The sequence below is a fragment of the Vigna umbellata genome, chromosome 4 (genome assembly GCF_029865625.1).
Source record: "Vigna umbellata cultivar VRB3 chromosome 4, Vumbellata_1.0, whole genome shotgun sequence".
NCBI classification, from domain to species: Eukaryota; Viridiplantae; Streptophyta; class Magnoliopsida; order Fabales; family Fabaceae; genus Vigna; species Vigna umbellata.
Window position 1 is genome coordinate 59,981,968 of NC_142168.1, and position 6,000 is coordinate 59,987,967.

Genomic DNA, 6,000 nt, shown 5'->3' on the forward strand with positions numbered 1-6,000 from the left:
ATATATATATATATATATATATATATATATATATATATATATATATAAAGTTTCAAAATGCTTTAGAAAATATTTTAAAATTTGAAAATATTTTCCAAAATGTTTATTCAGGAATATTAAAGAAAAAATCTTTCAGAGATGGTAAATTCCCATTATGCCCTAGTCTTCATCATTGGAATACATCCATTCTTCATTATTTCCTCATTCGTACCCATCCATGCCAAATCCGAATCCCATTAATTCATCATTCATCTCCTTTCTCGGCGTTGCAGATAATATTTTTATTCAGAAATTCTTCTTCATTCTGCAATAGCAATCCGTGGAAGCAACACCAGAGGGTGGTGGTGTGGCTCAGTAGGGAGAGGTATTTGAGTGTTTTCCTTGTTTTGTGAGGTGCACGAAGAAATTTGATGGAATGCACAATAATCAACGGTCAATCAATTTTTACTTTTTATACCAGCCAACTTTTATGATATAATTAACAACCATTTAATTAATATTCAGAAATCTATACAAATCTTAATTATTTAGCTAATCAATCAAGTTTTTATTCCTACTCTCAAATAAAATACTTTTGATCAAATAAGATTTTCAAAATATGGTTTACCATAAAACTCTCCATTTAGTTTTCTCTAGTGTCTCTTTTCATCATTTTATAAAGGCTTAATACCCTATTTTGTTCTCAGTTTCGCTCGAAAATGTCAAATTAGTCCATCTTTAAAAAAAATGCGTCAATTACGTCCTTACTTAATAAAATTTATATGAATGAAATCCCTTTGTAAAACGGCGTTAATTATTTTTCTCTCTCTTATACTTTTTTTGCTTTTTCTGTGCAACGCAGCAGCTTTTTTTTTTCTCTTCTACTATTCTTCTTCTCTCTCTTCTACCAATTTTGTTAGTGATTTAATTTTATAACAAAAGTTAGTGATTTAAGCATAATAACTTAAAAAATATGTTTTATAGATAAAATTAAATAATTATCATTTTATCTTGATGATAAATATGATATAAATTTAAATATAAATAATGAATATTATATTAAAATGAAATTGAAATTGTTATTTAAAATTGTAAATTATTATTATTATATTCTTATTATTATTATTATTATTTTTATATTAATTTTATTATATTCTTATTTTATATTTACAACAAAAGCAAAACAGTAAAACAACAAAAAAACAACATTGAACGCTGCAAACAAAATTCAAATTAATAGTAGAACTTGAACATGCACATTCACAAGGGGACGATAACTCCTTTCAATTAAGCCTTATAATACATAAGCATTTCACATCCACAAGGGCACCCCTTCCCTCCATTCAGTTCAGCCTCATACAAACTTGCATAGGCATGCATGATTAATAAGCTCCCTGTGTAGCCTCCTGAATTTTACCCTAAGCATAGCTTCCATAATCTTTTGCCCTCTCCTTCACATCCCTAGCCTTATCAGCAAGATACCCTTTTGCATAGTCAAGGGTGTCAGAATCTGCAGGCTGGTTCCCAGATACGTAGTTGTAAATCCAAGACAAAACAGCGGTTTTTACACCAAAGTAGGCAAATATGCCTTCAATATACCAAAATGGGCAAATTTTGACCCAAAGTGAAGTCGTGGGGGCCAAAACGACTTCAAATGAAGAAGTCGTGCCCCCCCAGCACGACTTCACACTGTTCATTTGTTCAGTGTTGAAGTCGTGCAACTCAAAAACGACTTTAGAACATGGTAATCGATTACCAGATACTTGTAATCGATTACAAAGTCATTTTTCATAAAGAATTAAAAAAAAATTAAAGTTGTGTGGGGGTTAACGACTTCTCTAATTGAAGTCGTGCACCCCCCCTCCCATTCTTACTTTTTATATTTTCTAATTTTTTTATTAATTAAAATCATTTATAATTTGTAAATAATATTATTAAATAAATAAATTTTATAATTTTAATTATTTTTGTAATTAAATTAAATTTTTTATAAAATAATTTTAATTAAATAATTTATAACTATAATTATTTTAATTATGTAATTAAAATTTAAAAATAATTATATTTTATTATAATTTATTTTTTTGAATTTTTATGATTGTAGAATATCTTTTAACAAATTATAATTAATTAATAATTTTTTTTCACTATAAACTATTTAATTAATAAAAATACTAAATATTAACTATTTAATTAATTAACTATTTTTGTAATTAATTATAATAAAAAATAATTTATGATGAAATATAATAAGTTTATACATTTTTATTTATGTAATCACAATAATTATGGTTAGAAATTATTTAATTGAAATATCTTTTATAAAAAATTAATTTAATTACAAAAATTAAATAAAACTATAAAATATATTTATTTAATAATATTAAAAAACTTTAATTATTGATTATGTATAATTTAAAATGTTTTATATACATTTAAATATATTATATAAAACTTATAAATCTTTTTAAATAATAAAAAACTAAAGAAATAAAAGTGTGAAGGGGTGCACGACTTTAAGTAAAGAAGTCGTGAACCCCCCAAACGTTTTCAACATTTAAAATTTTTTATTATTTTAAATAGTTTATAATAAAAAGAAATTATTAATATAATATAATAATTAAAATTCATAAAATTAAATTATAATGAAATATAACTTTTAAATATTAATTAGATATAATTTATATTATTTTAAATATATTTAAAAATATTATTTATTAATTATAAATCATTTTAATTAATAAAGAAATTAAAAATTAAAAAAAAGATAAAAGTGTGGGGGGTGCACGACTTCTCATATTAAAGTCGTGACCCCCCGTACAACTTCAATACTTTTATTATTTTTAACGAAAAAAAGACGTGGTAATCGATTACAGTGTTTGATAATCGATTACAGCACCCCGAAGTCATTTTTGGGGTGCCGACTTCAACACTGGTCAAATGAACAGTATGAAGTCGTGTAGGGGGGCACGACTTCTTCAATTGAAGTCGTTTGGACCCCCCACGACTTCCCCATTTTCGTAATTTCGGTTGAATTTGCCCATTTTAGTAATATTAAAGGCAAATATGCCTAGTTTGGTGCAAAAACCCAAAACAGCAATGGGAGCCATACCACAACTGCCAGAGAACAAAAATTCGGAAGTAACTAGAAACAACACAAAAGCTGATGGGACAAGGATGGGGCTGAAGATCACAAGAAGAGGAGTTGCAACTATCAACCCTATGACAGTACTTGTGAAGATCAACCCAACCAAGAGCAAGAGTGAGATGCCAATAGTAACAACAGTTATGAACTTGATGGAGAATGTGCATGTTCAAGCTCATGGTGCAGTCTCTGGTATTGTGACCTGATAATGCCATTGTTGGTTTGGCCTGGAGGTGTGGCTTGATGGTGCTGTCCATCGCTGTCGTGGAGTACTACAAATGAAGATGGGTTCTAGGAGGATGATGAGTTCTAATAACAGGGTTCTAATAATAATAATATAAAAATAATAATAATAATAATATAATAAAAATAATAATAATAATAATAATATAATAAAAATAATAATAATAATTTGCAATTTTAAATAACAATTTGAATTTCATTTTAATATAATATTCATTATTTATATTTAAATTTATATCATATTTATCATCAAGATAAAATGATAATTATTTAATTTTATCTATAAAACATATTTTTTAAGTTATTATGCTTAAATCACTAACTTTTGTTATAAAATTAAATCACTAACAAAATTGGTAGAAGAGAGAAGAAGAATAGTAGAAGATAGAAAAAAAGCTGCTATGTTGCACAGAAAAAGCAGAAAAAGTATAAGAGAGAGAAAAATAATTAATGCCGTTTTACGGAGGATTTCATTGATATAAATTTTATTTTATTAAGTAAGGATGTAATTGATGCATTTTTTAAAGGATGACTAATTTGACATTTTCGAGCGAAATTGGAGACAAAATAAGGTATTAAGCCTTTTATAAACTATCCCGATTTCATTCTAAGAAAATGAAATATTATGTTTAGAATTATCGTGTGAAAATCTTCTTTACATAACTATAATTAAGAATTAAATATATTTTTAATTATTATACTCTCAGGTGAAATTAAAAATTTATTAATAAACTTTAATATAATTTAGTCTTTTAAGTTTTATAAATTAAAAGATATAATTATTTATAATATTTTTTATATATAAATATTGAATATTAATGTTATAATTTAAGTGTTATAATTTTTTATATAAATATTTAGTATTTTTTAATATATTATAATTTAAGTGTCAGTTTGACATGTTATTTATTATATAAAAAAAATTAACATAATTATATTTAGACACTAACATAATTGTAAAGTTTGAAAATTAAAGATCAAAGTTAGAGAGATAACTGAATTTTAATTTTACATCTAACTATAAAAACTATAAACATATTTAATCTTATAATTAAATTAAAAGTTATCTATATTTATATATTATCAATTAATTTTATCTTATAAAAATCTCAATACACTTGTTTCGGTTAAATTGGTCTGAGGGTCTGTGGTATTTCTTTCTTTGCTCTTTTTTGATCTTCAATCCTCCTCGAGAATGCAATCCTCTTGCAGAAGACACTCCAAGTCTATTGATTAACCATTAGTGCAATATATTTTTAGCCAATCAAACCCAATAATACCGTGTATTTGTAAAGCGTAAGGCAATCTGACCTATTAATACCTGTTAATTGTGCATAAATGACAATTAATTCTGATCGATATATTTCATATAGTACATAAGCCCCCCAAGCCCAAGCTCTTTATTAAGAGAGGTGTGTATGGATTATTATGAGCTTTAAAAGAGGTCGCTCACGTCATTGTATTTAGGGAGTCTATTTTCGACGCGCTTTAAGTCTTCATTCCTTTCTGTACCAAGCGGCATATTGTGCAAGAAATTTTCACTCCAAAAATTATGTGTTAAACAAAATAAAGTAAACACTTCAATATCTATTTTTATAATGAGAAGGCATTGGAACCTGATAAAGATAAACATAGGTGGTCCGAGCTAGAAAGGACGGGACTTGTTGAGTAGTTGACTGATAGGAGTTCTTTTTTGAACTTTTTTCTTTAGGCCGAGCGGTAGGGATTCCCTTTTGAGCTTAAGAGCCCGAGAACCTTTTCCTATGTTGAGCGACGAGTGATAGAGACTCCCTTTTGAGCATAATAGCCCGATAGCATTTTCCTACGTTGGGCAATGATCGGTGGGGACTCCCTTTTGAGCTTAATAACCCGAGAGCTTTTTCCCACGTTAAGCAACGAACAGTAGGGACTCCCTTTTGAGCATAATAGTCCGAGACTCTTTTCCTACGTTGGGCAATGATCGGTGGGGACTCCCTTTTGAGCTTAATAGCCCGAGAGCCTTTTCCCACGTTGAGCAACAAACGGTAGCGACACCCTTTTGAGTATAATAGCCCGAGAGCCTTTTCCTACGTTGGGCAATGATCGGTGGGGACTCCCTTTTGAGCTTAATAGCCCGAGAGCCTTTTCCCACGTTGAGCGACGAACGGTAGGATTCCCTTTTGAGCTTAAGAGCCCGAGAAACCTTTTCCTACGTTGATAGGAGTTCTTTTTCCAGAACTTTTTTTCTGAGCCAAGCGACGACTGATAGGAGTTCTTTTTCTAGAACTTTTTCCTAGGCCGAGCGGCGAGCGATAGGAGTTCTTTTTAGAACTTTTTCCTGCGCAGGATATTTTTACTCACAAAAATATGCGTTAAATACAATGTTTAATATTTTATTTTTATAATGAGAAATCATTAGAACCTGATAAAGGTTGAACGTTGATGGTCCAATTGACCAAGCGGTAAGGTATTGAACCTTCCTGTGCAAGATATTTTTACTCACAAAAATATGCCTTAAATAAAATATTCAATATTTTATTTTTATAATGAGATGACATTAGTACCTGATAAGGTTGAACGTTGGTATGAACATTCCTGTGCAGGATATTTTTTACTCACAAAAATATAAAATATTCAATAATGAGATGACATTA